A 10933-nucleotide genomic window follows, 5' to 3' on the forward strand; every position below is an offset into this window, starting at 1 on the left:
TACACTGATTCATTGCATGAGTATGGGCTAATCTCCTGGGGAAAACCAGCCCTCAGAGGAAAAAAAATAAAACTGAAAGGTCTTTAGGATAAAGAGAAAAGCTCTCTTTGTTATTTATAACTTAAAGAAATTTGAATCATGCGGTCAAGCACTTCATTCAGCCGAAAATTATGAGTCTGCCTAGCCTTTACGTATATGAATCCATCCTGTTTGCAAATAATTATCTATTGTACACAATTGGACAACTGAGATAAATATGTCAAAAGCCACAACACAAACAGCACATGTAGTGTACACGTATTTCAATCTAGAGTAGTGTCGTACCAAAAAAAAGATGTTTCACACATAACAGTGAAATTTTTTGATAGCGTATCTAAACGTTTAAAGAAGCATCGATATAAAAATTTCTTTAAAAATATTCTTAAGCCATTTCTGACGACACGGTGCTTTTACTCTCTAAAAAAATGTTGAATTATAAAATACCGTTCTTGTAATCTGAAATTCATATTTTAGAGAATATGTGCCATTTTAATTGTTTCTTATTTGTAATTGATGTTTGAAATTTCCAAACTGAAATTTGTCTGTTCTCTCCCTCCCTCTCTCTCTTTCTGTTTTTCAAATTTAACTTGTCCTATATCCAATGTATTATTCATGTATGCAATGGCCAGTAATTGATGATGATGATGAAGTGATTGGCGATGGTGGGGCAATTTGCTGAAAGCTGTTGGTCATGGCCGAGTTCAAGGAAAATAAACGCAAAAACTAATTTGAAGGTATCACATTTGTTTATGAATTTGAGCCATCAAGTGGTTAGCTGTCCATCTGCATCATGACAATCATCTCGTAGTAAATTTGGAAGTAGAAAACGAGTGGGTACGGGATTACCATCAAAGCTTAGTGTATTTTTGAGAAGTTCACCAATGTTCTACTTTAATCTCATTATACTAAGAGTTTAAAAAAGATAATTAAACTAATAACCTTCAAAGTTATAGTTAAAAGAATAATCTTTTAGGCCTTATATTTCAGAATATGTTTCTCAAAACAGGAAACGACATTTATAGAATAATATGAACATAAATTTATAATACATTGTTATTCATCCATAGATTGGGAAACTACGTCCTATGAAGAATAATGGAAAACTATAACACTGTTAAAACTGACCGACACGTTTCTTTCTTTTTTTGGTTGATGGGAAGTATAGGTTCCCAACAGAAAGAACTTAAATTACGTTTTATTGGCTGTTAGCATAATGGAGTCTAGAAGGAGTGATTTCTCCAAAAACGATGATAGTAACTTACATCAGTTCTTCTAGTGCCAATGAAATAATTCGCAATCAAAGATACATATACTGTAAATTCTCGCTCTCATTTGCTTACAATGTATTGCGTATAAAATTTCATATAAACTCCGGAACAAAATTATTGGAATTAACATAACGAAGCAAAACAAATATACAAAAATTTCCCATGAGCGCTCAAGACACGTAGAGACACTTTGTGTGCAAAACTTAATGACGAAAGTAACTTTCGCATGATGTAGCGCTGCCAAGAAACGTAGCTTGATGAAACTTAGAGCTTGCATTGAAAGAACAACAGAGAGTAACCGAAAGAAATACGCAATTACACGAACAGAAATGACAGCTTTATTCAAAGACAATAACTACACTGCAGTCACCGGGATTTGTGACGGTCTCGGACAGCAGTGCGTGTTCTACAACGTGCTCTCACGCTGGTCAGAAGATTGGTACCGTGTAAAAATTTGAACTGATTCGGTCAAGAACTTATCGAGATTTTTGGCAACATAGTTACCTCTTTATTTGTTACATATATATTAAAAGATATAGGCTATGCCGCATGAATGTTCATTAGAGTGTGGCGTAAAAATTTGAAGTAACTGGTTCAAGTCTTTTCGAGACTTGTGGTAACATCTTTTCTCCTTCATGTGTTACATATATATTTATATGTTACATATATTTTATATATATTAAAAATATATATAGCCTATGACTATCCGACTGTTCATTAGAGTATCGGATAAAAATTAGAAGTAAATCGGTCAAGTACTTTTCGAGAGTTTTGGTCAACAACCTTTCTCTTTCAATAGTAAATATCTATTTATATATTATGTCCATTAAATATACATATATATTGTACATCTATAACTATGTTCATTAGAGTGTTGTATAAAAATCTGAAGTAATACGGTCAAGAACTTTTCGAGTCTTCTGGTAAGAAAGTTTCCCATTTATATATTACATATATATTTACATATTTTATAACTTAAAAAGATATATAGCCTATGCCAGTCTGAATGTTCAATGGAATATCATGTGAAATTGAGTTAAATACGTCAATAACTCTCCGAGAGTTCTCGGTACAACGTTTCGTCTTTGTATATTACAAATATATTTGTATGTTACACGGAATGTTTGGAAATTCACATTACAAAGTCGTAAGACTTGTAGAGGGGAGTGAGTACATAATATTTTGAATATGAACCCATGTCTGGAAACTTACCCTTTCAGTTTTACGATGGTTCCAATGATGACGTGTAGCGCGTCCACAGCTGCTGAGGGGAGAGTGAGAATAGTGTTTAACGACCCGTTGTTAGAGACGGAGTAAAAGCTTGGATTAGGTTCAAAAATGGCTCTGAGCACTATGGGACTTAACTGCTGAGGTCATCAGTCCCCTAGAACTTAGAACTACTTAAACCTAACTAACCTAAGGACATCACACACATCCATGCCCGAAGCAGGATTCGAAGCTGCGACCGTAGCAGTCGCGCGGTTCCAGACTGTAGCGCCTAGAACCGCTCGGCCACTCCGACCGGCTCGGATTAGGGAATGATGGGGAAGGAGTGAGGTGGTGCAGTGCTTTGCATACTGGACTCGCATTCGGGAGGACGCCGGTACAAACCCGCGTCCAGCCATCCTCATTTAGGTTTCCCGTGATTTCCCTAAATCACTTCAGACAAAGGGGCCGGGATGGTTCCTTTGAAAGGACACAGCTGAGGGAAAAAGAAAAGTCTCAATGTTGCTTGGCCTGGTATGCAATAGGGTAGACAGGATGACAGATTCAACTTCTATGGACTACTTCTTGTGGGACTGTGTGCAAAGTTTATGTGACTCCTGTAAAGACAGAGGATGATCTGCAGGCACGAGTTCTGGCCTCTGCACTAGAAACAGAAGAGACACCAGGTGGTATGGAGAGTGTGTACCAGAACAGGCTTCGTGGTGGTGGTGGTATGCATAGGGCGCTCAACAGAGCTTGCTTCGTAGGAACAATATCTGTAACACGCTAGTGGTCGCCACATCGGCTTGCCGTTGTAATTCTTCAGTACTGTTCTGTACATACAGTATCCTTGGTTCTATTTTGTTTTGGAATAATGTAAAGACGCAATATTTAAGTGTTAATACAAACAAATGTGCTTAAGTGATAATGGATGTTTCGCTACGTTTCTCTTCCAACTGTTGCCTAATAATTATACTGCATTACGCCTAATTCAGTTCCTGAAGCAGAAGTGAATGAGTTAAACATCTGAACTGAAACAGTCGCCGGACATGGGTTCCTGTTTAAATCATTATGTACGCACTTTCCACTGCAAATCTTAGAAGTTTGTAACGAGAATTTCCAAACACCCTGTATATACTTTACACTATGAGGCAAAAAATCATGACCACCTGCTTAACAGCTTGTTTGTTGGTAGATTTGTGGAGGTATGTGACATTAGATGTCTACGTACAGGTCTTGTAAATCGCGTAAATAATGTGTCGCTGATTTGGATACGCAGTGATGGTGCCCAATAGAGGCCCAGATGGGTTCCATGGGATTTACATCGGTCGATTTGGTCACCGAGACATCAACATAAGTTCATTATAATGCTTTACAAACTACTGTAGCACGATTCTGGCTCCGACGGTTATACTGCTGGGAGATGACATCGCCGTCGCGGACGAAATCAATCCCACGCAAGCGCAGGAGAATATCTCCCATAGCATAACACTGCTCCCACCACCCTTCGTCCGTCGTGCGCTGCGTTCCGAGCCGCCGTTCACCTCGATGGCGGCGTTTGTGGAGACGACTATTGACCTACTGTAACAAAAATATGATTCACCCGAAGAACCGAAACGTTTCCATTGATCGACGATCGAATCCTGATTGTGCTGTGCGCGCTGTAATCTGATTTGATGATGTCAGTGGGGCAACATGTGTGTGCGTAGGGGTGGTCTGCTGCAGAGCTCCATGTTCAACAATGAGCCGGCCGAAGTGGCCGTGCGGTTAAAGGCGCTGCAGTCTGGAACCGCAAGACCGCTACGGTCGCAGGTTCGAATCCTGCCTCGGGCATGGATGTTTGTGATGTCCTTAGGTTAGTTAGGTTTAACTAGTTCTAAGTTCTAGGGGACTAATGACCTCAGCAGTTGGGTCCCATAGTGCTCAGAGCCATTTGAACCATTTTTTTTGTTCAACAATGAACGGTGAACGGTGTGCTCCGAAACATTTACGCGTGCACCTGCATTGTGCTCTTTTGGTAGAAATGCCAAAGATCACCATCTAGCCTACTTTACAGAGCAGACAAGCCTCCGAACCCCACATTCTGTAGAGAGTCATAGACGTCCAACCATTCAGCGCTTAGTGTTAGTTTCACTGTCCTACCTCTTTCCGTAGACGTTCACGACAGTAGCACGTAAACATTCGATACTCTCTGTAATAATAATCTTTGTAATAGTAATCTGCCTTTTGTTAAAGTCGCTTATCTCAACGGATTTCCCCATTTGCATCCCATATCTTCGCTAGGGCGACCCCCGTGTGCGTCTGCTTCGCTTACATGCTTTTGTTACTGCGTCACGAGCCCACAACGCCACTATACGGCATCCGTCACGGTGGGCAATGGTCATAATCTCTGGCTCATCACAGTACAGTCTATGTCCGCCCGAATATTCATTAAAGTATCGTGCAAAAATTTGAAATAAATCGATCAAGAGCTATTCGAAATATTTGGTAACAATATTAATTTTTTCCCCTTTTATTGTCATTTTGTTCCGTCCATTTTGGCGGTGAGTGGGCTCTCAGCAGATACAAGTCGCCGCTCCTCGGCCATAAGAGACTAAAAAGTATAAAATATATTATAAAACTGGACACGGCGGCTGACAAAGTGAATGTCTGACGTGATAAAAAGACACAGTTTCAATTGCATAATTTAAAATACATAAAAAGCAGATTTGTGATTAAGTAAAAGAGTGACACGGATGAAATGGCAAATGAATGTTTCACAAAAAATAACAGACAAAGGGACAGCTGCGCAAATCAAAATGAAAAAAGTTGGTGTGCTACCTAATTAAGATAAAGACATACATGAGTGAAATAATGAATGTGCCTAGGCTGCCGGGGTATCATGGGAACGCAGCAGTTGGGGCAGTGCGTAAGATCGTGATTGTGTGGATGGATGTTTGGAGGAGGAATTCAGGAGAGTGAAGAGGGATACCATTCCAGACCAAACCTTGGGATAGGGATGAAGAGAAGTGGAGAGGAAAGGAGGCCTGACCAGGGGAGGCGGTGTGGGTTCTGTTCAGATCTGGTAGGACGGGTGTATATCAGGGCGGATTTCATGTCGGGTGGGGTAAGGCGATTAAAATTTCGTTGGGAGAGCATGTGGAGAGTGTGAATGTGTAGCACTGAGGGAAAGTGGTGGTAAAGGTGCGACAGAGTACCAGGAGCAGTGAGCAGGGGGAAACTAGGGGTGGAGTAGCGTCGAGTTTACGGCTCACGGAGAATATTCGAAGGTGTTCAAGATGGAAGAGGAGGGAGGGGATGGTTCAAATGGCTCTGAGCACTATGGGACTTAACTTCTGAGATCATCAGCCCCTTAGATCTTAGAACTACTTAAACCTAACTAACCTAAGGACATCACACACATCCATGCCCGAGGTAGGATTCGAACATGCGACCGTAGCGGTCGCGCGGTTCCAGACTGTAGCGCCTAGAACCGTTCGGCCACCCCGGCCGGCGAGGGAGGGGAATTTGATAAGTTAGAGGAGTGGGTGGGTAGGGGACTGTAAGCGGATTCGAAAGGCTAGGCGGAGTGCATGGCATTCGAGGATCGGTATGGCGCGAAAAAAGGAGGGCATAGCCACATTTGCGTAGCAGACAATGTTAAACAACGACTTTTCTTTATATGGTAGTATAGATTTGAGACCAATGCTGAAAATCTATATAGACTTGTCCGGTGACGCAGTGTTACTGGACAGAGGCAACACGGTGAGCATTCCTGAGGGATCAGGGGCCACTGGGTGAGTGGCGTAACAGCACTTGACTGAGCAGTGGTCGGTAAAATTAGCGCCGACGGGCGCTGCCAAGCGGTTGCAGGTCGGGCCGGCCGCTGGCACTCGAGCCTGGTCGCCGACAGGCGGCTGCGGAGTCACGCGCTGTCACCAGCCCACGGCACAGCTGACGTCTCAACACTATCGCACACGGTCTACAGCTACGCACACTCCGCAGACAACACGGCACAGGCTACTTCCCATTGTACACTTTTTAGATTTCTTCCTGCTTCATTTCGAGTACGGGATGCGAGAAGAATGGTTGCTTAAAAACCTATGTGCAAGCTGTATTGGTCTAATCTTGTCTTTATGGTCCATAGGGGAGCGATACGTATGTTTTGTAGTATCTTCCTAGATTCCTTACTTACAATTGGTCCTTAAATCTTTGTGAGAAGGCTTTCACGGGATAGTTTGCGTCCATCTGCTAGTCTCCTTGACGCTCTCCCAGGGGTCATATAAACGTGCGAACGGCCAGCGCGACGGATAGCTAACCGAAGGGGCCCGTGTTCGATTTCTGGTCAGGTCGAAGATTTTCTCCGCTCGGGGACTGGTTGTTGTGTTGCCTTGACGTTCGCATCGTCGTAATGACATTCCATTGTTGAGATGACAGTATGGGTACGTCCCGAAAGACAATAAATTTAAAACGAAACAGTGACAATTTTTGCTACCATACTTAGTATATGTTCAATACCTCCTATTAGTCCTATATGGTATAGATCGCACACACCAGAACAATATTACAGGATGGGTGCCCGAGTGTTTCGTATGCCATCTCCTGTGTAGTTTCCTGGCAGATTAATTGCTGTATTAACTGAGATATCCAAGCGTCACTCACGACCCGCCCTCACAGCTTTACTTCTGACAGGACCTGTTAACTTTCAAACTTCAAGTGAGTTGTTCTGCACACCTTATGGGACAAACACTCCTAGAAGAAAGGAAATGGCTAAGCTCAACCTGTCGGACTGTTTGCGAATGAATTTTCACTCTGCAGTCGAGATGATCTGAAACTTAACGGTGGATTAGAGTTATATTCTGTGTGGCCTAGAAGGCAGGTGAATGGGTACTGGAGGACGTAACGCCGTGAGGGGGTGTAGCAACTCGTGTTTGGATAGCTCGCGCGCAAAAGGCAAAGATCCTACGTTCGACTTCCACTCCATCACACAGGTCTAGTCCATCAGGAACTTTCAAATCAAACAAATTTCGCTGCAAAGTGAAAATTGATTCCGGTATCTCTTTTGTAGATTGATTGCTGTTTCCTAATATCCTGTTAATTAATCGAAGTCTGCCACCCGCTTCATTGGCGGTCGAGCCTGTGTCATCACTCCATTTCATATCTCTACAAATTGTTACACCTTAGTGTTTGTATGAGTTGACTAATTCCAGTTGTCTCACTGATGTTACGATTTTTAGTTTTGAAAAGTGCGAAATTTTGCAATCCTTTTACGACTTTCAACTGATATCAAGATCAGACTGAACGTTTATCCACTTTTTCAGACAATACTTCACTTTAGATAACTACATCATATGCGAAGAGTCTAAGGTCACTATTAGTATTATCAGCAAGGTCGGTAATAGAGGACATGAAGAGCAAGAGGCTTAACACACTTCCCTAGAGCGGCCTTGGATTTGCTTCTATCCTGTCGATGACTCTCCATCCAAGATCACGTGTTGTATCTCCTTATCATGAAATCCTCATTCCAGTCACAAATTCCACCTAATACCCCATACGATCGTATTTTCTATAATGACAATACGTGTGGCACTGAGTCAAATGCACTCGTAAGTTCAGAAACACGGTTAGCGTATCGCCACTACTTTTGACACTGTAATTCTGTCAGACATGGCAAAAGCCGTGGAACATCAGTTGAACACGATGGATAAAATCTTGAACACAAACAAATGAAAAACAGAGGCAACAGTGTGCTGTCGAATTAAGACAGGTGATGGGAAATTAGGTTGTAAAATTAGATGATGAAAGCAGTGAGCGAGTTTTGCTATTTGGGCAGCAGAACAACTAATGACAGCAAAAGTAATGAGGATATAAAGTGTAGAACGGAAACTGAAAGAAGAGCTCTCCTGAAAGAGAGAAATACTTTAACAGAGAATATAAATTTAAGAATTCGGATGTCTTTTCTGAAAACTTTTGTTTGGACTGTAATGTTATACGGAACTAAAACGTGGGCAATGAATAATATAGGCAAGAAGAGAATAGAAGCTTATGAAATGATGTGCTAGATAAGAATTTTGCAGATTAGATAGATTTATCGAGTAACTAATGAAGATGTACTGAACTGAAATATGGAGAAAACCGGTTGACTAAAAGAAGGGATATGTTGACATCAGATCTTATGAGGTATTAATGAATAGGTAACTGGTAATAGAGAGTAATTTGGGGGGTCAAAATTGTAGTGGAACACAAAGGCTTGAAAGCAGTAACTAGATTCAAATGGATTTAAGGAGCTGTAGTTAGGGAGATATGGAAAGACTTGTACAAAATGACCAAACGTGGAGAGCAGCATCAAACCAGTTTTTGGATTGATGACTACAATAACACAGTACTTCTAACGATGCTACAACCACGTTTTGTTTGTGTGTTGTGGTAACGGGCAACAATTTTTGTCTTTTCTGTTGTTTATTCGCTTCATATATTTTTATTTTGTTAGTGACAAAATAGAGAGTCCGTAGTATTTAGACTGAAGCAGTAGTCTCTTTTAACTGATCCTATAGATGTTACATCTCAGGAGGTCTCAATTAACCGTGGGAGTTAACAACCTTACGATATGTTCCATAGATGACATGTTTAGTACAGACCGACAGAGGTCTAGAACACGCTCCATTACGACTGATAAAAATTGTAAATTATTAGTGAAATAATTAATATTAACTTCTCTTGAACCGTAGTTTAGTTGAAATGGGTCGCTGAAGAACTGTTTGGTCTTAACAGGATTAATTGTTAAAATAATTACTAGTACCATGTCTGGTCCGTCCTGAGTATCGATTTTCCAATCAATTAAGTTGAAGAAGTGATCTTTTTTCTCTAATCATGTGTTCTAACTAGACAAGAAATATTACGGCGTAACAGCTGTTAAAGACTGTCCGTTCACGCCACGCGTGTAGGACTCACTGAGGTTTCCGTAAAAACTTAATCATGCATGTAGATGGTTCATTCATCCCAGGAATCGAGAATTTCCACGATTTTTGTCTGTTATCGTTAGCGACGCTGGAAAGATATCAAAAAATGTGACATAAATGGCGGTATCTTTTGACTGCTTTCGCTTACAAGCTTCTATTTCTTACACCACCAAGGGACAATTGATCATATATGTGACATAAATTTTAATTGCATACGAGTTCCTGTTCCTGATAAAAAGGGTTCTTAAAAGTGGGGCGAACAGATAGACAGACAACAAAGTTATCCTATAACAGTTCCGTTTTTACCGACTGAACTCTACAAATTCGTTAAATGAAATTATTTTTCCGCGTCCAATTTTTTTTAGTTTAATGTTCCGTGGTTTACTTTTCACTATGCTTAGTAACGACGTGTAACGCTTCAGTTTACAGAATACTAACTTAATTGATATTTAAATGTGGCTGTATGCTGATCATGTACTGAGGAGTTCACACTATACAAAGCAATATTTATTTTAATAATACATGTGCTTATGTAGCACTGTTATACTGAACAAGTTACAAGTCCTCAAATAAAACTGTCTTTGAAATAGGAGTTGTCCAGAAGGAACGCTTTCAGCTTACTTTCAAATTTAGCTCTGATGTATGTCACGCATTTAACATTATAATGTAGGCGATCAAGCATTTTGGTAGCGGCGTTATTCACTCCTTTCTGTGCTAAATTCAGTTTTAATTAAGAGTAATGAAGGTATTTGTTTCTTTCTGTATTTTAATTACAGACGCCATAATTCTTCCTGAACAGTAAATGATTATTTCCAACAAATTTCGTGACAGAACATACGTACTGTGATTCTATTACTAAAATAACTAGTTTCTTAACGATGCCTCATGATGATCGAGACTGCGTACCACATGTTATTCGTATGACACACTTTTGTGAAATGTAGAATTTCTTATTTAAAGATATGTTACCCTAGAATACAATTCAGTACGACATTACTGAATGAAAATAAGCAGATAATTTTGACTTGCTAATTTTCGCCTCTGCCAGGCTTACAATGACACACAATGCAAGAATACTGAATGAGTTGTTTCTTTCCAATTTCAATTCTCAGCAACAAGTAAACTGAAAGAATTTGAAGATAATGGCTTGCTTATGTTTTAAATTTATCACTTGTGTTGAGGCACTCCATGTGCAGATTTGAATAGCCTGTATTTTATTAAACTCGTCAGGTACCATCTGCAGAAAGCCAGTCAATAATCCCTCTAAACACATTATTTACAATATCCTATGTTGCTGCGTGTCCAGACGGATTGATTACAACACTTATGTCATTTGCAAAAGTAACCAATTCTATTTTATGTGCATTAAATTTAAAATCATCAATAACAGAGGTCGCAATAATCAACCTTGTGCAATTCCATTAATGATTTTGTTCCATTGAGTAAAATATTTTCTGTTTGCGGTTGGTGCATTTTGAAATA

The sequence above is a fragment of the Schistocerca americana genome, chromosome 4 (assembly GCF_021461395.2).
Source record: "Schistocerca americana isolate TAMUIC-IGC-003095 chromosome 4, iqSchAmer2.1, whole genome shotgun sequence".
Classification (NCBI taxonomy): Eukaryota; Metazoa; Arthropoda; class Insecta; order Orthoptera; family Acrididae; genus Schistocerca; species Schistocerca americana.